At 40.6% G+C, this 26913-nt stretch overlaps 1 long non-coding RNA gene across 1 annotated transcript in view; it reads right to left on the bottom strand.

Moving 5' to 3' along the window:
* Positions 1-26913, bottom strand: part of LOC111251211 (uncharacterized) — a 45811-nt gene that overhangs the window by 16057 nt on the left and 2841 nt on the right. The window lies entirely within an intron of this gene.

A 26913-nucleotide genomic window follows, 5' to 3' on the forward strand; every position in this document is an offset into this window, starting at 1 on the left:
ACAATGGTTCGCATACGGGACTACTTCGTTCGTATACGATCGGTACTGCCGATGTCAGAATGTTGCACAATTCTACCAGAGCTTATATATAGTTTTAGGCGTATAGGTAGTTAAATATCTAGCTGTAACAAAAGGCAGGTTGGAACCGTGTGTAGACTTATAACGGGTCTATAGCATAGCTCTGGGGCTTAGTTAACTAGATTTGGCACCTTTTATCAACTATCATTTGATAGAACCCAGCATGACAAGATAACAAATAGATTTCTTTAATACTAGGCTGAAGAATGGCGAAGTACGATTGATCGATCGCGTCTGTCTCCAAAGTATTTGCCTATAGGTTGAATAACACTCCGGGCCATATTTGTAAGCTAGTTTTACATATCTACAATATATACCTACTGCGTAGTATAAATAAACATGAGTAGTAGACGGGATCATTTCTAGAACCAGGGCAGTACCTTATACGGCGTAACGCCATACACAACAGTCTATATGCCTAGGCTATCTACGACCTATATATCAACGTGGGGATTCAACAGTGTCACTTGTTTTGGTGTTCGAGATTTTCTTTTATAACCGGTCGTACCGAAGGGTTTACGAAGCAACGTTACTCAACGTCATTTTCGAGTAGCAGTGTACCCAACTACTATATACCAATAAGTACTTATCTATGGCTTTGATTTCCCAGTAAGAAATAGGCCTGATCGGTTTCTGCTCGTACGATACTATGAGGAGGACGGTCCTCATTTAGTGATGGTATATAATACTTCAAAAGTCGCTGCATTTAGGCTGTTTGGGAGAAAATAAACTAGTTCCGTTACATGAAAAACTGCCCTCTCCCTCCTTCTAGAAATGTCAGACAAATTTAAGAAACATTGTGTACAAGTACTTGTGTCGTAGTATCCTCTCGAACAAACACGTAAGGCGTATCGTCATACCTTGTTTTCGAACAAATAAATATTTGTACGTCTGCGTCTGTACCACACGTTTTTGATAAAAGCTGGACAGTTATGTACATGAATTTATATTGTATTATAAAATTGATTCGGGGAAGGAGCCAACATCCACAGTGTGCATCGTAGTAGTTCGTTTGGATCAAAAGGGACAGGCGGTACCGTCAACGAGCTTATCCACAAATACCATATTTTTGATAACTACTAAAGCGTACTAATAGAGATCTAATTGCTCCACCTCTAATATATTGAATATATATTATATTATATATTCAATATACGTATATTCTATATATTTTGGAATATCGACAGGTGACCCCGGGCTTATAAACGTTATCTTTTTTTGCCAGATTGAGGGGTAAATGCATTATGCGCCAGAAAGACGGCGGCAGGCCAATTACTAATTCAATTTTTTCTTCAACAACGTCTTTTATGATAAAACGAAGTAATTAATATTGCGATTTCGATAGGTTTAGTGTTTGGATGTTTGCTCAAAGCCAAACGCAGATGCCCGTACGAAATATACGTGCTACAGGTTAATAAACGGTTGAACTTTTATGAGCGAAGCGTATATAAAAATGAATTTTCAAGTACCCGACAGTGTGGACAGGGGCTTTTAGTGAGCGACTTTGCACAACCAGTGCGCAGGGTCCTTACCACTCTCTGAGTGTGTGTTACCTTCATGCATTTCTACTGTTTTCTCAGCCTATTGGTAAATTTACTGACCTTGAGGCCGAGGCGATTTGGTTTATATGCAAACGTATGACCCAGTGTCTGCTAAACTTGAAGTGACGGTATGTACTTTATCATCGGATTATTGAAGAGCCATTTACACTTTACTTTAAGAAGCCTTAGAAGAAGGTTACTATCGACGAAAACATTTGAAAAAAGAAAAAGCTATGCGATTTACAGGTCAACCTCCGATAGGGACGGTCTCAACGTGCCGATATAGCTTCATATTCATGCTATCTCTGTTGAATGTAGGTGAAAATCTTGTAGCTGGAAGCACTATGGGGAAGTGGATGTTGAGCTCCGCCGTTCTACGCTCTCTGCATGTTCCTTTTAACCGGGATGCATATACACCCATGAGCAACTGCAACAGCCGGAGCTGTTATTCCAGCCATAGGGATATTATAGAATTTCGGTACCAAAATCCTGACACTTCTGGGAACTAGCGCATAACCCAGGGCGCGTTTACTTTGGTCGGATTATATGCTACGCAACGAACGCACTTCAGTCGATGTCTAAATTTTTGTACTAATGCTGACGCTATTGACCAGAACGAAATAGTATCCTAATTTACTAAGCAATTGCACGATAAAGAAAAGATCCCGAATTCAGACTGCGTTTGTCCTTTGTTCGATTATGCTGCACATAAATGATCACTCTTATGATGTTTGTCGTGCTAAATGCATGTATTGTCGACACATTGTATATTGTTTATATCTTTTGGCCATTTCGCACGTATAGTTCTCCTCTGTTTATGAGCTGTTAAATTTTCGCGACGCTCTCAAACGTCCCTAGCCGTTCCAAGACAAATGTTAGCGGTGTTAACTACCATAGTAGAATTTCTAAAACTCTAAAGATTACGAATATTACTTCCAGCCCCCTTAGATAATAACGAGCACGCCTTTGCCTTGTTTGGATCGGTTACATTTTACCTGTGAAATTTTCGGTTAGCAGAACACTGCAGCGAGACGATTGTCAGTAGGCGCACCTTGAGCATGGATTTATTTATTTCATTATCAAGATTATCATAGATCATGAGATATTGTAGAACGTATCTCTGAACGGAACACGTTGTTTACTAGTACGAATTCAATACTGCCAACAAACCCTACGGAAATAAACACTGGTCCGAAACAGGTACCTTCTGAGCATCTATATGCACAGATCTATGCAAAAAATATACACAAACAGGCACAGACTAAATATTTCGAGTTCTACTTCCGAGTCGCTGTATTCGCGTAGCAGCAACGACGGCCAATTACCCCCGGTATGAACGAACTGTATGATGTACTATCGTATAAATGAATTCAGCCAATGCTTTACACACGTGAGGAGAAGCTTTAGTAGGTAACGAAGTTGATATTCTACACGAATATCTACACGGGATCTACACGAATTCCCGTGTACCGTACTGTCAGTAATAATCTATAGGTAAAATTAACAAAATTACGCGATGTAACCTAATTTTAGGAAAGCTGAAACCTATCACCATTACTTCTTCTACCACTTTGTGCTCTATCATGGAAATTCACCAGCCAGACGTGTGTGTGTTTACTCGACGCACACAAGGTGTAATAAAAAGGACAATACGAAATGACACTAGAACAATTTTCGTGCTTCCATCTTGTGTTTCACTATAGTCCCACTTGCTAGACTTTTACGAAATAACCTGATATAACAGAGGTTTGCGCACGAATTCTAGATGGTTCTGTGTTGGTTTCTACTCAGGCACTAGTTTGCTATGGTACCCCATTCTGATTTTCTGCTCCACATTTACCTTCGCAAGGTATGACCAGGTCGCGCTATGACCTGGCCTATACCTGATAGTTTCTAGCATGGAAGATTAATTAAACTAATGCCTAATATGTGTGTATCACTTGTTGGGTCTCAGTTTGTGAGCTGAAAATTGCTGTAGTTCGACTTGTATTGTCGAGGTTAGATTACGGAGAACTATTTACCTAGGTCCCAAAGTTTTTATGATCATCGCTGTGTATATTAATAGTCAGGAGGCTCTTTACAAGCTAACTTTTATTAGTGCACACGTTTATTTGAATCGTTATGAAGTGTTCCAGACTAACTTAAATAAGAGAATATAATTTATCTAAGACGTACGTTGGAGCGACTGAATTTGCAATACTTTTTTTGATTTTCGCACTCTCGTGTTTGTTTACCCTGCTTGAATTGTACTATTGCAAATCTAATTAAATAGCATTGGTCGTAAACTCAAAAACGCTATCAGCAATATCGCCTACAGAACAGGAACACCGTTCCAAATGGTTCCAAATGACCTCCAAGGCCTCCTTCAGAGCAGTTCACTCTACGTCGACGATATTTTTAGAAAAATGAGGATGAAACAAACATAAGTTGTCACCGAGCTGGCGTAATTCGAGAAATATCACAGTCGCTGCTTAAAGAAATGCAGGTACATTGTAACGCAAACGAGCGCGTAACGTACACCTCAACTTTCGGAGCCAGTCGACGCGCTGGGAGAGATCGACGCGCATATCGAAGCTTTCCACAGAACGAAGCTCAACGTCTCACGTATTATATCACTCAGTTATATATTTCAAATATTATATTAATTCAAGTTTCCAGTTCCAAGAAACCACTAGCTGCATACATACTCGCGTAGAAATCTCTAATAAAATGAAATGAAGGGGCATCTAGAGGAAGACGCAGAGGACGCTTCTAACGTTCCTTGAATTTATGTTACGTTATGTAATTCCAGGTTATCTTTCAATTTGGGAAATATGGATTAATTATAACCTTTTTTTAGTGTTCAGTCCTCTTTGGGTAGCTGTTATACTGCTCCATCATAGGATTGTACCTTTTCAAACGGTTTAAAGTCCACTGGTATATATACACATATTGTTTTACCGTTCACGACTTCTTTGAGTCAGTTAGCAGTACCTCCTAGGTACGTTATCCTAGATCTTGGTTACGGATGTCGACGATTCGACTTTGGATGACAGCGATGGAAAGCTCTCAAATTTGGTCACTTAATTGTTTATTTGCGACAGTCGTTAATGCCATTTCCTGTCTATCATCGTCAAGAAGACTGCTCGACGCTTAACAGCACGACTGTTAGAAAAGGCGATCTCGTAGTACGCAGCTCCCGCGAGCAGACCACGACTGGGTCCCTGTGATCCCGTTACATATAGTTTACTTCAAACGATGGTTCAAAGGCGTTACTCGATAGCCGTCGTTTAGAGAGGCATAATGGGTGGATGACTCTTTTGCTCACCACCTTATTAGTCACTCTGGGGCTTCTCAAACTCTACATAAGATTACGGCGTCACTTACAGAATATACGCAAATAAGGTTGAAATTTATACGGAGAAATATCGGAAAGTTTATTACTTTCCTTTTTTTGTTTGGTGTGTGGTAAGTAAATTGGAAAAATCAGTTCTGAGTTCAGGCTGTTTCTGGCTGCCCCTGTCGGTCACTTAGTTTTAAATGGCTTTAGTGTAAAGAAGGTCTGCATGAATGCGAGTCTATGAGATTCTAGTTAGCTAAATGAACATGGTATGCCCATACGTGGATTTTCTCCTACCAAAGGGACACCATTTGGCTTCGTCATGTACAAGATAGATTTGCAAAACGTCTTACATAGGAGCTGTTTGTATGTAATAAAATGATTTGCTACATTTTGATACATATTTTAGTCGATCTTTTTATGCATTCTAATATACTTTTAATTAACCTGGAATCCGCAAGGTTTTAGTCACAACCTAGCGACGTTGTATCGATTACATCGGCGAAGCACTCTCTATTTGATCTGTTCTTCGCAAAACATAAACCGATCATTATCCCACTTAATTATTATTAAACGAGAACAGATTTCTCTTCAGATATCTCCAAAGGTTTACAAGTTTGCGACATTCGTTATCCATTAAACAGATGTCTACTTTTAAGTTGAACGGCGTAACACATCCGTGTTCAAAATTTACGGCGACTAAAATACAGACTTGATAACATCAATTCATCATGTTCGGCACCTGTCTATTGTAAAGCTTCTCTAGGTTCTCCGAACTAAGGATTAACGATGCAGAGTAGGTTCGGTTGCCTAGAGACGCCAGCTGGTTAACTCATGCCTGCTAATCGAAACGAGTTCCCAATTGTTACACTGTCCATAAACTGTACCATACCAAAGCCAATTTATTCTACACGGAATATATTTCGATGCTTCCATATACTTTCGCGAGTACACTGATTAGTCTGCGTAGAACCCTGGATCGTAGCCTAACAGACATCGTATCTAAGCAGCCGCTTAGTCGCTATGAACCCCTGTGACCTGATGAATATATACGCATAATACCAATATGCAATTAAAGCGCTCCGAATTTGATCGTTTCTTACTTAGTCTCTCTATAGTACCTGTAGATGTCTGATACAGATTTAACAGAATAGATCTCCACACCAGACTTACACAAGGGGCAGAAATTCTCGATGTCGTGGTACAGCGACATTGATTCATGGCGCCAACTGGGGTAACGCCGTTACGGAAACCATCTAGAGACATCTGTCCAGAGAGCCGGTGTGTCATTCAAGGGACAAACGAATAGGCTATCTTCTTTTCGTTCCTATTGCCTACTGTCCGTTTGCTCTTCGCCCGTTTCAGTATCGAAGAGAAGTTTTTAAGGTGGTGGCGCAATTGCGAACAAAGAGAAGCGGCTCTGGAGCCGCGTTTAGCAAGGCACAGGTTTGGCTGTGGCTATCTGGCGCAGAAGAATCAGACCTTGCGTGCGCTGGGCCCAGGACCACGTATTGCATACACGTACCGTACCCTAGGCACCACCCCGTTTACTTGGAAACGGACAACGAACCGAGGATGGAAGCAAGCAGAATTAGCAATACACGGATAACTGCGAATTGGGTAAAATCTTCTAGCATGTGGTCGTGGTGTTGATGACACAAAGGAACAAGGGAAAGGTCGGCTGAACCTTAGATCACGGAGTCATCACTAGCGGAAAAATATACCTTCCCGCCTTAGGAATCAATAGCGTCCCATGAATCGTCTGCTTAGTCACGTAGCAGTGGTGAGCAACGCAAGCAAAGGCAGATAATCTGGTAGAGGCGAATACAACTGTTACTATGATTGCGCAATGAGGGCGGAAAGGACTTGGGGTTGGGACCTGCAGTCATCGATTTGTTCTACTGACAGTGGCAAACTAAGCGGGAACTTTAGGAGACAGAGAACAACTGTGAAGGATCCCTTGGGCTTAGGAAGGTCCTGCAGTGGATGCCGGCAACTGCAATAGTTGAACAGCAAGCTGAGCTTTGGGAAGACTGTTTGAGGAACTGAAATCTTTTCCGCCTCCGGAGAATCAGGGTTTTAGCACAGGCAACGTTAGCAAATAGAAATTAACGGTGATAGCGTTACCAAGTTTGCTTAAGAAAAAAACTGGTTGACCCCTTTCCGTCAAAGGCTTTTCGCTGGTCGCCTTTGTCGTTTTTGCTGTCCTATTGTAAGGCAAAGCGATTGACAGGTTTTTCAGTTACTTTTTTTCGGTCGTAATAGCTGCTAAAAAATCCCCTGGATTATCGCTTAATATGAACAAGAAAAATAATACATGGAGAATTTGGTTCCCTTTTTTGTTTATCGTTAGATTTTAAAAACCTCTCTCAAATGGGAAGTACGCGTCATTTTATAAGAAACTACAGCGCCTTGAACTTTCTTTGTCTCTCTGCGCCGATCGCATTTCTACATGTTTATTGAGTAGCCTTGTTGAATAACCAGTCCAATCTGGAATTTAATTTTCCAGGGTAGATCTTCGTGGCTAAAATTTTAGGTTTCGTCTGGTTAAACATTGTACATGCCATTGTCCAAAATGTCTATCTTAAGATTGGTGGCACGCATTTAGCAATACTTTACTCATAATCAAAAGATCATAGGCAATTCGAAGGTACGATGAGCGTTCATCACACAATTTTTTCTAGAAAAAAAAAACGGCGAACAAAGATTAAATCTTCCTTTGTGTCCACAAAATGTAGCACGGTACACTTTTTTTTCCTTAATGTTTTTTCTCGTTTCTCTTTTTATCAACCGATAAAGTTGTTTTTGAGTATACATTAGTTACTCTAACTCTTAATTATTCTGTACTCATTTTAGTCATCATTGCAGCACAGCTAATCTATACATTAAAAAAAAAAACTTTTATTTAGCAAGAAAGTCAAGTATAAAATTATATAGTTGCCGACTGGATGGCCGAGTATAATAATAACAACGAAACATGGTTATGATACGGTGCTGCAAAACGGAATGATTTTAATTCGCCGCATACCGGCATGTCTGTTTGTGTTAACATCTGCAGGGGCGGAATGTGCCTTGGGGCAAAAGCTTAGTCAAAGAGGCACGTTGATATTCAGACGGATAGGCTCATTAATATCTATGCTAACTCGGAGCAAAAAAGGAAAGGTAAAGCTTTCAGTATATAATTATATATGCACTCACACTATACAATGGGAGCCGCTGCTGTTACTATGAATATATGATTTTTCTGCATATCGACCAGTTTGCTTCGTCGACCATTGAGCTGGTAAATAAAAAACATCGGGTTAAACGATCGCTGAATAGTGTCACCAACTGCGCGATAGATTATCGGTTTTCTCTATTTTGATATTTCTGACTTTTTTTAGAGTAGTCTTGTACAAAATTTGGCGTCTTACGGTATTCAGACACGGACAAAAAGCTTTTTGTTTTCTTTCTATTGTGTCGCAAAACTTAAACCAAGTATATTGAAAGCTAAAATTGAAACGAATTGACAATTATGCCACTTCTTTCAAGGTCCCGAGGGCAACTTGATTGATGTTACCTATTTCCTAGCGACTAGGATCTATCATGATCTCTTACGTGGTGTCAAACAATGCAAAGAAAAAGGGACTTTATATTTAAATATATCATTGCATAACTTTGGTCACCGTGGTTGGATGCGTGCTTAAACCTTGGCTTCAAAGAGTCCGTATTATAATCAATAAATTAAGTTAGAATCATGTGAGCGCATTTTGAACAGGGTAGCTAGCGCGTAGTATTTCTAAACAAGCTTCTTTCGCTGAGTTTATGGCAACCCCCCAACGTACCTAGATAGCGCTAGAAACCTGTGGTGCTGAGCTTTTTAGGGCCAAACATAGGTATTCCAACGTGTACCTGTTTGACAGCACAAGAAACCCAAACAACAACTAATTATACACAAAGAGGTTAATCTTTGATTACTAACGGGTTCTTACCTTAATGCGTTTTAAAACTTGGTCCGTAAAGCATTTTTCGGCGTCAGATGAGTACCTAATATTCTAACAGGCTTTATTGTTTAGAATTTAACGTCCATTAAGCATTGACCACACTGTATTATAACAGAGTTTACACCGCCGCGCACACTACGTACGTATTGATACTGGATAATTTGAGAGGTCTTGTTATTCCGTGAGTAGACTCTGATGCCAGACCAATGCTAGTACAAAATACTCAAGAAACTAATTTCTGCTCATTTATACTTGTTAGATGAAGCTTAGTAGTCATTGATGCTATCAAGGGGAACAAACAACTGGCTACCGAAAAGTTTCATCGTCTGCATAGTTTGATCGGAAGTCAATCTCTGCTTGACAGAACATGTTTGTATGGTCCTAGTCTGGCTGTCTTCCTTCCATCACGCTGACAAACTTGTTATGCAACGGCAATAGTGGCCAATTCAAATCATTTTTGTGTTACGTAAAATAGAACACCTTATTAAGCCTCGTTTATTGTCCGGTTTTCGTCGAATTCGTATTGAAGTTCTGGTAAATCCTAATAAGGATAATGCGACATAGAATGAAGATTCCTTTGACATCATATCAGAGCAGGAAGCCCATGAGCCTAGCTACTCGAGAATCTGTGTAGGTCGCCCGTCATGCAGTAGTACTACACGATGTGAGTAAAGCTCTTACAGTTTTTCCTACAAGAAAATTATCCTGGTAGTCTTTATATGTGTTATAGTATAATGGATGTCACATAGTTAGCCCGAAGCAAATCAATTTAAACTTTTAACAACTTGAATTTAAGAACTTCTATAGGGCACCTGAGGACTGAGAGGCAACGACCCTTAAAGCAAGACCAGAATATTGTAGCACTGCATTTGGTAGCTCTTTTATGCGCAAAGTATTTTAGAGAGCTGTACTAGTCCTAAAAAAAAGTTTCCCACTCTGATGTGTACTGCTTTTTTCTGTTGTGGTTTCCTGAAAATACTGCGAAAATATTAAATAAGAAGACAGAATTATTTGACGCTTTGTCAAAAGTTCAGCACGATGTGGTAGGTGGCCGTGGTTGAAATCTTCTAACGATGAAAAGCACCTTGTCCTTATCTGGCAACGCGCAAGCACTCCTAAAAAACAAAGCGTTCAAATTGTTTTTAATGAGTGGCTATCCCCTTTGAGTTGCGTCATGGAATAGAAAAAAGCAGGCGCGGTCTCCACTTGTCCTCAAGGATCCGGCCATTTTTCCTGCATGCTTGGCCAAGGTGTGTTTGCTTTCAGTAGGCGACAACAAACGGAAGCCGGAAGGTCAACGCAACGTTATAGTTTGGGAAGACTGCTGGCGTCTCAAAAACCCGACTAAGTTCAACTACTAGTGGTGACGATTAAGCACAAAACTTATCTCCAATTGCGGCTTCGCCATACGACATTAGATATATATATCCGTTGCACAGAATCTGTATAAGCAGAAAGGGAGCTTGTGCAGAACTTGCTAATATTTTATGTGGCACCGAACGGAACGAATGGTAATGAATGCTACATTCCAACAAGTTCACGAACATGTTCAACATTCGTCACGAACAGTATTGGCCACTGAACGTATTTATGCCGAGAAATTTCTAATTTCACAATTGCCCAAAAATATAAAAGAAACCAGAAACCGCCTGTGACAACTTAAAGCATACGTAGACATTTGGAAACGAACTTAGGTTGATGTATTTTAGTATGACACAGGTGCGGGCCATGCGTTCAAACAGATATGCAGACACGTGTATACACACAGACTATGTTATGATATTAATATCCATGCCCTTATGTTTATACAGGCATATGTTAATATAAACGAATCTAAATAGAATAAATTAGTGATAACTAGTATGAGAAACTACACGAAGTACTGTCGTCAATGTGTGTTTCTTGTGTCGTAGCTCAATTTAAGACAAATCCATAATATTCCTTTTTCAATTGCTGCTGATGTGGATGAGAAACGCCGACAGGAAAATATTTAGTTAGTGTATCCAGAGGGATTCGATCGCAGTGGCTGCAAAAGTTCGTTGCCAAGTTGTGCTAAACTTGTGAGGCATCCGAATTCCCATACGTGTGTCTATCCCAGACGTGGTCGGGTGTTGGGGATCCCGCTGCTGGCAGTCGTGGTCTTCGTTCATAAATAACGCTCCAGAGAAATCTGCCGGATTAAATGTAAAGCCTTTTTTCCGCTGTTCGGTACTCAGTTGCAGTCCTTGTCTGTCGACTGGCCATTTCGATCTTTGTATTTTTAGCTGTTTTATTTTAATGCTTAGTGTAGCGTTTCCAAACAGAGTTAACCTGGCTAAAATTTCTGTATATTTTATAATTACTTTGTTTGAGACAGAAATAGGCCTAGCTAACCAATAAAGTAAAAAAAGGACAATGAAGTACCATCTTCAAAATCGACATGACTTCGATGTTTGTACACGACACTTGTACTACGGACCATCAATTGTACATGTGGCTCTATCATTGATTAGACATCTGTTATGGACCGCCTGTAAAAATAGTGCATCAGCTTTCCCGGCAATGTTGTGAGCTCATTTACTAATTGGTTACTTATTACCTGATGCAACGCTCCTTCGAAGAACTTGACGTTAAAGGTTATGACCCACGATAAAAATGGTCGACGGATTCGATATCACTAAGGGACTTATCTAATCAATTCTGTTTTTGTCGAAGGTCGACCTTTCATGACACAGGAAATTACCAGAACGAGCATTTCTAATTCTTAATTAGGTCCGCACACGTGTCTTTTCGCGGTGATCTCCTTCCGATAATAAAAATTGCCTTTTGGTTACATTTCGAGTTGGCTGCAGCATTACGTTTGATCCGTTAAAAACAAGAGTACCTCATAATGCGCATTGGTTTGGTAATAACAACATTGCGTGGCAGAACTTCAGTATCGTTTAAAATAACGGTCCGATATTTGGAATAGGTATTAAGGAATGTGTTCCGTTTGTGTGTGCATAGAATAGATTTTGCTGCCTTTCAGACTTATACTGGCAGATTTGAGATGTTTCGTCTGTCACTAAGTTAAAAATGCGCCGTTCAAATATTAAATAAAATGACGAAATATTTCGTTCGAATGTCGACTTCCTTTCTGACATAATGTACTATGTGTAATCTGGGTCGTTGCGAAATCGACAAGATGTAGCGGATTATCAGGACACCGTTGAGATCAACAATAACCCAAAGGGCTAACTCAGGTAAAAAGACTCAAGCTGGCTTGCTCACGTGGATAAGGCTGTTGTGCGTTCAACTCTCTCTTGAAGGCCTACGACGGACTGTTGGCGTCGAGGGTAAGTCCGGGTAAGGATAGAAAAATTAACCGGTACTGCCTTTTCCAAAGAACTCCTTCGCTGGTTTTGATTCAAATTATTCAATATGCTAAGGAAAACGCCTTCAAGGGTGTTAAGCACAAGCACACCACATCTTTTTTCGCATTCGAGCCTCATTTTCACTACATATTTTGGTTATTATTCTAATTACTTCAGCGTATACATTATCCTCTATTCTGTTTGGGCGGTCGCATACATTTAAAAATTATGTATATATATATATATATATATATATCGTAAGGTACCGGTACATTTATACGGTTTCGGTAAGGAGACAAGGGAAAAGGTTTGAAAAAGCGTTACTTGTTTCTATTATTTGCTATTTAATCCATATGAGTACCACCAGCTTCTGTGTGAGCTTTAACGATAGTTATCACTATAGATAGGGAACCATACTTCATTCATAAATCTCGAAGTATCGCTCTAGTATCTAGAAAGATACATTAGTTAGCAGTACTAACAGTAACGCAATGCAAAATTGAATAGTCTTGACTGAGATGACCTATATTCGATTTGATCATTACTTTAAAGCGGTCTGATACAGTTATATTTAGATAAAGCGAGGAAAGAGAACTTCTCTCCTCTTCGTGAATGCCACCACCATTGGCAACGTCGGCAAAGATAGAACATTTCCGAGCTACTACCAGTATTAATATTACTATTACTATCATTATCGAACCGTAGGTAGTCCCCGGCGTAATTTTGGTAAGTGTCCAAGATGGTAAATCATTTTCCTGACAGTTCCCTGGATATCCCGGGTCAGGCCATCAAGGCCTTGTAAGCGTTGTAAATGAAAAAACTGTCTCGCTTTGAAACAAACGAGGGCAGGAAGCGGAAACAACTTGAATTTTTTGAAAATCTTTTAGCGAAGCTTCCATATGAAGCTTTTATGAGGCTGTTCATAAACAAAGAGCAGCGCCATTGCATGACGCTTCCTGGATATTACTGAGCGTTTAGATGTCGAGTATATTCGTTGATGCCGCGAAGGTCACATAACTGCCTTCATAGTGATCGAAGTTTATATCGAGTTTATAATGACCCATTATTAGGTGTGCTAATTTAATTGACTAATAAAATTGTTCTGTATTATGTGACGGTTCGGGAGTCATTAATGCCAATTAAAGTAATTTTGTCTACTGTTTGATCGGGATCAATGTATAAAATCAACTAGTAGTAAGAACATACAATTACAGTGGTGCAGTATGTAGAGACTATTTAAGTGTCATAAATATATTTTCGGTTCCGGCTGGTCACTCGCAAGTGTTCGGTGATCGAACTATGGGCTCCAAAAGAATATGGATAACCTATTTCGCTGCTTTGTGGGCAGTCTGTAGTAAGCTGTCAGGGTTAAAAACTTGAATTTTGACGGCGGCCGTCTTGCGAAGTAGTTGGAGTAGACAGCATGCTTAGCCGGAGACCAACAGTGGCCACCAAAAAACGTTGTGAGGCTGGATTTACATGGCCCAGGCTTAGTGTGATATGGGTATTATCTAAAGGTCTTGATCAAAACGGACCATTTTTTAAACTGAAATCGAACGTTTTTTTTCTCAGAGAAAGCCGGTTCATCGGAGTTTTTCTAACGAATGAAGACGTGATACAAGATGTTTAAGGCGTTAGTCAGGATCAAGCCGGCTTTGTGGTTGGCTAATCCATTCCTTTTACGAACCGTGTCGCGGCGGTTAAGCTGGCCTCGTATAACAAGTATCCTGGTCCCATGCCGCCCGGTATTGCTACAAGGTGCGGTTGATTATCAGCGGTTTGCCCAACATGGGCCCAGGAGCCGTCGTACTGACGCAGAATTTCGGCGATATCCACGTAAATAACCGTCGAAAAGTAAGTCGCGCCAGTTCGGTATTATAATCAACATACTTCGGTGTGTGCCGAGTCGCTAGTTGATACCTTTGAAGTCGTCAAGGTATCGTCGCGACACTCCGGAATCATCAGCTGGTGACCATGCTCCGGCGGAATAACCGGCTCGTCCTGCCATCGAAGACCAGAAGGGCCGACAGATTTCTACTACGAAGCGCTACGCTTCCGGGCGTGGCTCTACGATTCAGAGCGGCAGAATTTTCAGGCATTCCTCCCGCGACCAGCTGGGCAAATTGCGGCGATACTGAGATTCGATCATTTGAGATTGGCAACTAACCGGCCAGCGAAAATGTATTTTATAGGATCACAGCCGGCTAGAACAGGAAAAACATTCATTTCGACAGCAAATTGGCTTAAAGCAATTTACAACGAATAATTATGAGCTAGTTCCCTTAGAAATCCCAGTTCTAAGACCCAGGTCTGTGAAACATTATATTCTACCTTATTAAAATGTCGTAGCTGCTAGAATAAAAGACCAACGCTGCATGAATCCGATACACAACATCAGTAGAGTAATGAAAGCTTGAATGCTAAGAAGAAACTTGGTTGAGACAAAAATTGCAAGAACAAAAAATCGTGTACCCGTTCCGTCTTTCTAATCCTTGAAGAAATAATGTTTCAGATGTGGCTCTAAATACGTATTCGATTCATGCAGAATCTAAAACGTCCTACGTCAGTTATTTGGATCTTCGGATTCCATCTTTTGCTAATCTCGCTTGGCTGGGTTCATAAGTGAAACCTGGGCTGCCGCTATTTTCAACCTTGGAGACAATAATTAAACGTCGTATTCAGTTACTCAGATATTTAAGTACACAGTATCCAATGCTCTTTAGAGGGTTAACTCATTATTGAGCTTTTTCGTGTGAATTGACTGTTTTAATTAAGGATATTTTATCTATTTGACAATAAATGATCTTCCATTGCCTTTGTCGTCGTTGTTAGCTGGCAAAGCTCTTTTGCAATAATAATGCAAATCACCGACGTATTGATCCACTAACGTAGATAGAATTAGCTGGCCCTGAAGTACGTACTGAAGATTGTTTTTTTTTTTTGTGTAATACTCTACGAGCAAGTAAACTTCTTACTTGTAAAGCTCGAATGGGGCCTGCGCTTTCTAATTGTTATTGCGCAGATAAAGATTATGATTCATGTAGAAACGGCCCGTCTGCGGTAAAAAGTAATAGCACACCTGCGGAGTAAGAATTCGATCATGTCAATTTCGCGAAGTTGGCAGCTAGCACAGGGCATATAATTTGCATCGATCTAACGCAAGTTTTCCTTAATGTAGGGCATCTGGGTTCTGGCTCTCATCTGTCCTTCAAAATCAACCAAAGTAAAATAAGCTGCGAACGCCTATGTTATAAATTCTGCAGAGCCCAGAAAAAAGCCACATTAGTTTCTGTAAGTGGCGTATGTATGAAGTTTATCTAGGGGTCATTCTATTAAGGATTCAAGAAAACCTCTAAGCTTGGTAAAAAAGGAGCCCATTCATTTTTTTCGAATGCAGTGTTATCTGATGTAGGAAACAGCGTATGCTTCAAATTGAAGCCAGACTATTAGAGAGGGTAAGGACAATTCTCAGGTCAACAAAAACCAAAAAAGCTTTGTTGAGCTAGGTAGCCTGAATAACTCTCTTACCTGGGTCCTACATCTAGCCATGTAAGTTTTTGCGTCTATCTGTCTACCTCTAGAAGAATCGTAATTGCTATGCACTGTCGTGCGGTTAGGCAAACGTTCGATGGTTCTCTAAAGGTTCTGTTTAATTTATAGAGCCATGTCCTTAAGTTAATGATTCAGATTGTTTCTTGACATAATTCCAAAGTAATGGAGAGATACGAGTTAACAAACAAACAAACAAACGCTGAAATCACAGAGAGCTCTGAATGATTCTTGTGCTGCATCCTTTACTTTTGCTTGTTTCACTATTTAATTAATGTAATGATTACGGCAAATTCACGCCGTTTTAAATGTGTATCACTTATAGAATTGGAGCAAAATAATAAAATGTACTTAAGGCAGTATCCGGCTTCCTATTACTGTATGTGCCTATCTGAGTCATTTTCAAATGGTAACCTCTCTTGTATGGTGAATGCATGTTTCGAATTTTATGTTCGATTTACTAGGGCAGATATAAACTAAAGCCCCTGTTGTTGGATGTTATATTATTTTTAGCGTGTCACGCTTTTAAGATGGCTGCGTTTTGGCAGGTTTGGCTATCGCGCTACGAGTAGCTCCGAATACGAGATGAAGCTGTTCCTAAACGAAAGAAACAATTAAATATTGTCAATTGTTTTGGAGCGCTCTCAATGCGAGCATACTTCTTGAAGCCCAAAAAGTTCTGTTCTCTGGAACTAAGCCGAAAATGCTCTATGGTATCAGACGTCAACGATATCAGCGTCGATGACGATGATGAAAGGATGGTCCAACGACTTGAATGTACGAATGCTTGAAACTATGACAAATACGCTGGGCCAGCCGTTAGCGTGACGCTCACAAAGTGGGTCGCTGTCGGCGCAACGAAGTGACCTCACCTTGTTAACATAATACGAGTGCAAGGTATTGCGCCTATATGTCCATCAGCTGACAGAGTTCAGCATGTCCACGACAGAGTTAAACACTAGCTGATGAATCGCAAAACACCTGTCAAGCCCCCTGCACCCCCAGCGAAAAAACAAGATGGAAAATCTCGCCAGATCACGGTGTTGAACCTTGTCGCGCTTGTCAAATAGCTTCCTGGGGAAGGTTTGTCCGATAGAAATTATGTAGCTTGAGTCAACAGGATAACGTTAACTACAAGACGAACAACATCCACGATATTACTCAAGCTGGCTAGTTACAAATGATACACAGTCAAAACTCGCAAATATAAAACAAGGCTCAAAATCGCAGTTAGACAACAACACTTGAGTAAGAAAGCGAGCCGATAGCTTTGCTCGAGATAAATCAACGTCAGCTTAATAGGACATCTTTAGCAAAATGTTACCCCTGTCTCATATTATAAATTGCACTTACAATATAGAGATCATAACCTGCTTTGAACCCTCTTTATATAAGCGTTCAATTTAAACCTGCCAAGATACGAGCCTTCTGGTATCTGGCCTACAATGGCCTCTTCGTAACTATATCGTCCTGCAGTAAGCAATTGAGTGTTGGCATTTTTCGGCTATAATAAAATGCAACGGTACAGCCTATCACGAGCAGCAGTAGTTCTCCAAAAATTATCAACAAATCATTGATATATAATCTACCGTTAATTTTGACAGACTGAACATTTTCGTTCAGACGAACGATCCGTTCCGTCTGAAGCGATACGACACTGGACGTAGAATTATTTTAAATTGCGCCTAATAGAAATGGATGAATGATTTCTAGCAGCATTATCATAGACGTTATGGTGGGGAGAAGCTTACTCGCTCCGATTCATTATATGACGCTATTGAATGGTTGCCTTTGAACTGGGTAAATACGTATAGTCGTAAAATTGGTTATTAGCATAAAACTAGCGTACGAAACGTATGCTTGCACTTATGCCCCACTCATACTGTTCTTGTATTACTGGTACTGATATAAATGTATGGTCTTTCTATCAACTCCGTAAGCAATCAATGCCGCACAACTGCGCCCCAAACACGAAAAAATACACGAAACCGATAAACGTAGCGTTCGATTCGATCACAAGCGGTCGCCTTATTCCTAAAGCAATCGAAACATAACGGTGTTTTTTTTCTATCGTTAGTAGCTTGCTTTTGTTGTTATTAGGACTAATCTTATGCGTCACAATTGTTACCATAGCGTACATTTCGTATTGATATTGCAGGGTAGTTTATGTTAGATAATTACAACGGCCATTGTGTTTCGGGTCTCATGTCATTTCGCGTCTTCTGTACTCGTTTTTCGTAGCAGTTGTATGACTGTTGCTCTATAATTCAAATGCGATTTCTACAGAACTCAAACACAATTTAGTGGACTTTCTGGAGCTGAGGAAACGAAAACTGGATTAGTCGAGCGTCTTTGGCCCTGTTTATCTGTCTACGCGGGTATCAGACGAAAGCAAATCGATTGTCTATGCTTCTCAGTAAGTGTTTTTGCTATACGGCCGCTGTTGTACAACCAAATCCTTCTCCGTCGATGTTCGGAGCCCTCGACTAAGCTCGGAATTTCGCCTTTGGAAAGAGCAGCTTCTTAGGATAATACTACTCACTAATCTACAATGAGTTCACATTCGACGGAAAAATATCCTTTTTTTTTTTTTAGGTAGGAAAGGTAGTATGATCAAACGAAACATCTGAATTTATTGGCCTTTGTCGACGATCTATCACAATACATATATAACCACTTCAACTATACAGGGTTCATAACACTGCGTTAAGAATGCTTCACAAACAATCATACAGTAGATCTCCATCGCCGGGAAGGTTTGTGTCTAAAGAGTGTGCTTGGGGGCATTATACCGCACGGCGTATGCCACAGAGCTAGCTAAATTTTAAACATCGGCAATTATCACCACATGATGAAAACCAATGATGGACCGCAAAATTGGCGGTTTAAACGATCTGGTTTTTCCAGGTGTCATTCCTTATCGTTCTAGTGGTAAAAAAAGTCAATGCTGATTTCTGCAGAATTTCGTTTGCACTTGTTGAGATCTCTTGAGAAAGCAGGAATACGTAGAAGCCCAAAGCGCATTCTAATCTTTGGCGAGAGAGCCATGTGTCGGCAAAAAAATTGAAGACATGACCTGACTTTGACTGACGAGATTGCCAACAAATTTCAGATTTGTTTATCATCCACGAAACCTATTTAAGTTCTGCCATCCATTTATACGCCATCTGGATAACTCGACTATGACCTTGACTAGATACATTGCGAGATCTCCGACTAGGCGTTGTAAAGGACTAATACCCCGCCGTAAGGACGGCCGGAATAAGTAGCCTTCGTTGCTAGTTCGAAAAATTATTAGCCTAGGTTATTGTTATTAGCACGCTGTCAACTGCATTTCGGATGTTTGGTGCGAGCAGCGCCAGCTTGCTGGACTCCCAATGCACGGCTCTTAGTGTACTTCAAGACTCCGTCTGCGCTCCTTGCTCCATAGGCGAGCGTGGGACTACTGGCTGCATGGTCACAGTTGACGCCGCAGTTAAGTGGGATATGTGTTCTCATAGCAATCAGCGCTTGGCTCAGAATCTTTAATCGTCGGGGTATGGGGGATAAGCAACTCCGCTCTCGGGGTCATTACTGGCGCGCTCTGAAATATACGGAAAGCTGATAAACCCCTCTGACGTCATAGCGCGACATTGGTTAGAAAGGGCTTGTCGTCTGAAATTGACTCTGATGCATTGTAGATGGCGGAGGAGGCTGACAAGACGTGTTGCTCACTCCTACTGGAACTATGAGCGTTTCCTGTTGGCGGTCTTCCGTTATTTTCTTATCAGTTTTCTTAGTCTTCACCTTTAAAAAGAACTTCAATCTTTTAGGCACGTTGCAAGCGATTTGTTTAATTACGTCTCTTCCACAACTATATCGTCCGCTTATATCTGAATGATAGGCAGCAATAGTGTTGCGAATACGGTTCAGCTGCCTTATTTCAGAGGATGTCATTGGTTGTCTTAGGATCGAAAAAGACCTGCGGATATTACATGGAATTCGGACTTTGGCTATATCAACCTTAGCGGTGATGCAAAGATCTTTAGCACCAACGCTAGTTTGTCTCTTTCGATTATGATGCATTCTTCGAGATCTGCTTGGGATAAGATTGCTGCCTGGCCCCTTATGGTGTCGAGATAGTTATTTGCTTCTTAAGTTAAGGAAATTGTTGATATCCATCCTTGGTGAAGCTTGTATGGCTATGTATAAGGGAAAAGTATTATAATTTTGTTTTCTCCTTTAGGAAAATTTGCAACCTCTTTAACGTTGCATATGCCCAACGAGACTACAGTCGTAGACATTCTGGTTTCACGTTCTCGGCACTACTGCCTACTTTCGTAGGCTTTTTTGACCAGTAGCTCCCATAGGGCAGGCTAAAGGGACTCGATGTTGTCTCCAAATATCAGCACTCACTTGGCGGGGGGGGGTCGCTATTGAAAGAGTATTCGGCGATGCTGATGTGTCTATTATGTTATTCGCTGTGCTTTTTCTCGTCGCTTGTGTTCTTATGCGCCTGAAGCTAGCCATTTGACGTTCCGGTGCTTTCATACGATGAAGTAAAAACGTGATATGACTATTCAATAGAGTGTTATCCAAGCGCTCTATAAAACGCTCAGCTATTCAAACGGCCGTCGGCACATTGTACACACGTTTGCAGATTGTTCAGTAGGATCCGTTTTTTTCAATGGCCTTCCTGCTCGCGTGAAACACGTTGTTGTATTTTCCATAGTATTCACTAAAACCGTCAATGCTCTTGTTACATAACTTGCATATAAGACGGAATCGTTCGGATTGTTGAGCCAGTGCTGCGAATGATAGTCGTGTTCTTATACCGAACGGGTGGGAGAAGCTAGCGTTTACGTTTAACGTCACTCCTGAATCATCGAAATTGTCATTTAGTAATTAGTCAGCGGATGTTCCTATCATTGCTCGAACAACCAGCGGTGATGAATAAGTTGAAATCAGTAACTGTCGTTTTTAGTCTCCAATCGTATCTGACGCGATGTCGACGAAAAACACAAATGATCCTACAAGTCGCTCTAGAGCTTCAAAGGAACTGGAAGCATGTCCACTTACGGCCACTTCAGGTACTGCAAACTATAGGCAGGCACACCATGTTGGGATGAGCCGCTTGGCACCGACGTGCCTCTGCTTCAAATGCTATAGAACACGGAGTTATCGTGTACGTTAGAATGATCGTTTCGAACATTCTCATAGAACTTATTATCAAATCAGCCGTTATAATACCATCGCCTACTATGCCCGGCACAAAAACACAAATCAGGGAAGTATGATTTGGCTGAGCATAGACAAAACGCTTTCGTTACATTAACCAGATGAAGTTAGAGGTAGGCTGGCATTACTAGTTGTGTCAATATCGGATTCGCTCAAAAGTAGGTTTTACATAACATAGCTAATAATGACGGAGACGATTTAGCTAATTATGCTGGTAACGTCGGATTTTTACATAAACATAATGCCATATAGCACAGAAAGTAACTGTCCCCACGTCTAAGGCGCATTGTAAAAACTTATTTCCCGAAATCGTAAAATGTAAACTATGAAACTCTAATAAACGGTAGATCTCGATTAAATATTTACGTGTCAAATTTATAAAGTACCCTTAGAGGGTTCTGCGTAAAATATGTGCGCACCAAACAGAAAGATGTTAACCGCCACGTAACTGATTTAATTCCACACTCATGTTTCAACAACAAGTTGACTCACAGGTTATAATTAAACTCCCCATCAGTACACCTATGCACCTTATATTGTACGCTTATACAAAATTACACCGGAGAGAATTTTTCATACATTTTTCAAGGTTAGGGTTCCGTGTAAATTAAGGCTGGCACCTGTCGTCAAGTCAATTCGATTGGTCAACCCATATAATGACCTGAGGTTTCTCCGAATGCTTTTCTTACCTTTAGAGAAAGCGGTCGCACGTTGAAGTCCTTCACAGCTGGCAATCGAGGCAACTTAAATAGGCCATTCTCATAAGTTGTAACGCTAAGGAGCATACAATGATGTAAATGGCTATGAGTGAGTCTGTCTGCGACTACATTCGTATGTGTAGGCCAAACGTTTGGAACTGCCTTTCCGAATATTTACAATATGATTTTAGGTTATTGTTTATATTTTTGGTCGCGCACGAACTTAATATTTTCATTCAAACCATCTTGGCTAACAAAACAATTAAGATACTTCCTATGTATCGTTAAAGAAGTCACGACATAGGCCTGTTAAAGGCCAAAGCGCTTGTTTACTAAATAAGGGACGTTCTACTCCGTGCATTTTTCTCTGCGTATGTGCGATGATTTAGAGGGAGTATGGTAAAGCTTTGGATGCAATTCTGGATGGAGCAATGGAGGCAAACCTGTTTGTTGATAGCGCCATGCGGTCTTTCAAAGGGTTAAATCCCAAAAGCACATTACTTTATAGTACTACAATTTATTCTATTTGGAACCCCGTAGAAGCCTTTGAACGGGCCACTCCACAAGTGCGCAAAAATGAAGGAAGATCTTTTGCACTCAGCGATGTATAAGCGTGCACGTAGACGTCATCCTAACGACCTGAAAATCTCTAGTACTTGATGTGCTGCCAAGCATTAAGGCAAGGAGATACGAAAAAAGTGTTTGGTACTAGTTTCCGTTTGACAGACGTTCTTCGTACTGCTAACGAATCCTAGCTGCCTTGCTGAGACAATCCATCGAACTTCCTATTTCGCTTAAAGTTTTTTAATATACCTATTTCTTTTGCTCTGTCTAATTACGAAGTTATCAAGTCGCAGTAGCAGCTGAAATGATTCTTTTTGCTATGAGCTATCGTGTTATACGCTTAAACTGTCTGAATTATTCTCTAGCGGACGTTAACCTCGACCTCAGAGAGAAAAAATCACTTGCACTCGGTAACAGCCGGCGGTCTTTAGTTGGCTTGGCAAATGGTCGTCATCTGTAGCACACAAATGTAAAAGAAACTCTAGTAGCAACCAGCCAATATTATGGAAGTTGTCCATCCGAAGATCGTAAGACAATAACAGATCAGGAAAGGATCCCTATTGATAGCTTTTATCAGCTCGTTACCTACGTTGTGGTCAGATGTATTCGGTTTTATGTTAGGTAGCAATGATGAGACCGCTGACTGACATGCGGAAAGCGTACATGTATACGTATGAGTACGATGAGCGGCTGAATCTTAGATGGTACCGCATTCCTTAGTGGGCGTCTGTAACATGCACGAAAGAGTCGTATGAAGTGAGCTTAGCGACCATACGAATAGCCGTTACAATAAAGTCTACAGAAGCTAATGATAGCTCTATTTTTAGCCGGGACTTTATGCGAGTATTCGTTTTTCATGGACAACCCTCTTACGTTGATGATCGGCCTCGCCTTAAGATTAGTTGAAGCAATTTCGGTCGCTAGCAACTGAGTTAATATTGCCGAACCGATGCCTATTTGAAAAAAACGGTAAGCCTATCTGTAATAACGGATCAGCATGGAAAAGGCTTTACGCAGTTGGGGAATGAATTGACTGCGTACGCCATATAATTATATTGTGCCCTATAAGAAAGAATATATAAAAGCAATCCATTTTAGTAGTAACAAAACAAGGCGGGTTGCCTGGTAGATAAATTTGGCACCGGCTAGAATCCACTTCGGACAGATGTAGCTATTCCTTCTACTCAGACGTATTTCGTTCGCTGCTCATTTCTCCAGCTTTGATGGCCAAAGCGTTGCAGTAAACTCATGCGTCTGCAATATGGTAGGCGAAGGTGGACTAGTTGCAACAGCCTGCAGTGTCCAAGTCTGTATGTTAAAACAAATGAATGAAATTAATCACCTTTGTCCGATAACACTCCAAATAATTAAAGTGACACTGAAAAAATATATATATCATACTAAACTTTATATGCTACCGTGTAACATACATTAGATGGCTTCACGGGTCCGGTTAAAGTTAATGTTATAAGACGGTTGCTAGAATGGTCGATCTAGGGTTCATGGGGTTATTTAGGGTCTACTAATGATTGCACTAGACATCGTGATGCTGCCATTCTTTGGTTAATTATTGAGCCCAGCGATTTAATCTATGGGCAGGAAGTAGCGTGATAGAGATCATAGGGTTGCTTACGCCTAAGATAAGCACAATATTCATTAGCCCCTGCACCTTAGATAGGCGATAATAGAAGTCGTGCACTACAGCGAGAATCAATAGGTCAAACTTCTGCGGACCAGCCGTCCGCCATGATTCCCGTTTGATACAAATCGAGATCAACCTCCACATATTTTTGATCTAATTTCACCAGGCTTTCTTTGAGAGGAGGTCTTCAACGAACATTGCCATGACCGTCAGGGGGTAACAAGTCTGTTAAGGGCTATCCGGTACAATCCCAAGGCTCTTTTGGGGAACGAGGCCTTTGCTCAGCTTAAATTCTCGAGATTCTCCACTCTGGAATCATCCCCGATTTAGCTCGCGCAAACACAGCTTTAAGGTCGAAAAAACGCAAAATGATTCAGAGGAACAATCGGTGGGAACTAAATATTGAAGACGAAGTCATTAAGGCCCTTCTGTATCTTCATGTCATATGCTGGGACAAGCTTTAGCCATTATATGAGATCAGCAAAGCTCAGTAGGTGAGTGGGTTAACAAATGTCAGCGGTCGGCTGGAGAAACGGTGTATTAGGACGCGCAATTCTGCCCCTGTTCCTAAATCTCATTGCGCCGGTTTTGGTTAGGGCTATAGCTATTCGGAAACGGCAGATCAAGGACTGATTAAAGCCTGCTGCACACGGAAACAACTGTTCCTTCGAAATAACTGGAGCGTTTGTGTAGAGGACGAACACACCATATTTCTAGGCCCACATCTCTAAGCAAAGCTAAGAAAAGAAGACGACTTAAGTTATCAGCCCGAGCTATATCTGTAATCTGGGAGAATTCTGGCATCTTCCAGGCCCCATTATCCATTGTAATCCTGTGCTTTTGCAGCATCGCATGTATCTAGTTAAGCACATTCGAAGGAAGGCCGACGTTGACGAAGATGCTTGAGACTAAATTCCCTGGGGCAAAGTCGAAGGCAGCTTCAAAGTCTAAAAACACTGCGTAGGCATATTGCTATGGCTTATATAAAATTTGGCTTGATGTTGAGAAGTAGGATCCTGCATGCCATTTCAGTCGAACGCTTTCCCTTAAATTCCTATTATTCATTGGGTACCACATTCACATGACGCAAAAACACATTCAGTCTCCTTGTAAGCAGATATGAGAAATTAATTATCTTCTTGAAGTTCCCCACCGTATTAATTTCTGGTAAACTTACATTCCGTTTCTAATAGTAGATGAAATTATGTCGATTAATTGTGCTATTTAATTTTAATGAGCGCAAAACAATTTTTCCCAAAGAGTGCGTATTTTTTCACCGTTTTTCGTAAAAATTGTTTTCTTCGATCCAAATCGTATCCATTGATAAAATGTATATTTGTTTGAGTGCAATGTTTCCATTTGCTGTGTGTTAAAATCTGATGGATTCTTGATTTGTTGATGCCAGGCTCACGAATTGATCATTGCATCATATGGATACATTGCAGCGACTTTTCTAATAACTCTCTTGGCTGATAAAGCTTGCTCCATGAACGTATTGAATATAAATATATTTCATTCGTGTTAAACTCATCTTTTATCCAGCTTAATAAGCCCCGTAGGTAAATTTTCCTAAAGCTACCTGTAATGCTGTACTTCTGCTACATTTTCGTACTTCTAGTGGTATTTTAACATAAGTTTTCGTTTGTCGAAAATTAATCATTGTCCATGTATTATTTTCAACTAATTATATTTAAAAATAAAAGAACGTATGCATTATCTTAACACACCTTATAAGGTCCGGCCTATCTACCACAAAAGAAATAGTAGTAGAAGGCGCGACAACAAAAATTTCTCTTTGCAATGATTTAAAGTAAAGTTACCGAAGAGCACTATATCTGCACCGAATGAGCCATGCTTATAACATAGCGTAAGCTGGCCCAAATACCCTGCAGAACTTACGTAATAATTATATATATTTATATTTAGAGTATATTTAACATAAATTCATAGCTATATAAAATTAATAACATTTTATTATTATGTTTTACTCACGTTACAATTTGAACATAACAAAGCTATTGGCATGTCCTATATACGTTCGATAGGCTAACTTTTACTAGTAGTGAAGAACAGTTGAACAAGTCCAGCCATATATGTACTCCGGCCGTCTTCAGATCAATACTATTCCCATATGCGACAAGCTTTTACAACGCAGGTAACGAACTAAGAATTTCCCGAACTTTTTTAATACTATGCGCTGTAAACTTCGATAACTTGAGTCTAATTGACGAGAGCTACCCACTCTAGTAAGCCTCGACACTAAGCCTCATACGACACTGAAAGGAGCTTGAACTGTGTCAGTGTGTAGGTATACGCGTCACTGTATGCCGAAACCGCCAGGGTTGCTTTCCCTGGCGCACACTATGGTTCACTGTTGATATCTAATCTTCGGTTGCGACCAAAGTCAGCATTTGCGTTCTGTATTATGGCTCTCAGAAGCATATTCCCTTGTAACACTATAATCCATCAATTTTATCGTATCCTTCCATTTTCAATCGATATTATCGTATTCATAGAATTACGTCAACGTCTTTCAGCGCGTCTTCTTTACGCAGTATAATTGTAACAGTAGTTTGTAATGCTATTAATGAAAAAGCGGACTCTCAGAATAATGTATGAAAGAGGAATTAAGAATAGGTGGGTAGTGGCCTCGACGAAATAAAGTCCACTGGCCGGAGTTTGGAGCCGGAACTGGGACTCGTACCCCGTCCTGATCGGCTCACGCTAGACAGGCACTACTCTGTCGCGCCCGATTGTAAGAAGGCTTAATCAAACCTCGTGAAAAAAATTCTCTCTAGGAGCTTTGCCAAAGTTATCAGCTTTTAGATAGACCAAACCTGCGACGGCACGAACGGGACAACAGTACTATGAGCACTAACTCTGGCGCCGCCGCTGCACATCAAGCACAGTCATTGATCCGTACGTTCAAACCATCCGTATTATTTTCTACTAAACGCTAACCTCTACCTCGCATACAACAAGCTTCGCTA

This window comes from Varroa destructor, unplaced genomic scaffold, assembly GCF_002443255.2.
Source record: "Varroa destructor unplaced genomic scaffold, Vdes_3.0 BEIS01000005.1, whole genome shotgun sequence".
Taxonomy (NCBI): domain Eukaryota; kingdom Metazoa; phylum Arthropoda; class Arachnida; order Mesostigmata; family Varroidae; genus Varroa; species Varroa destructor.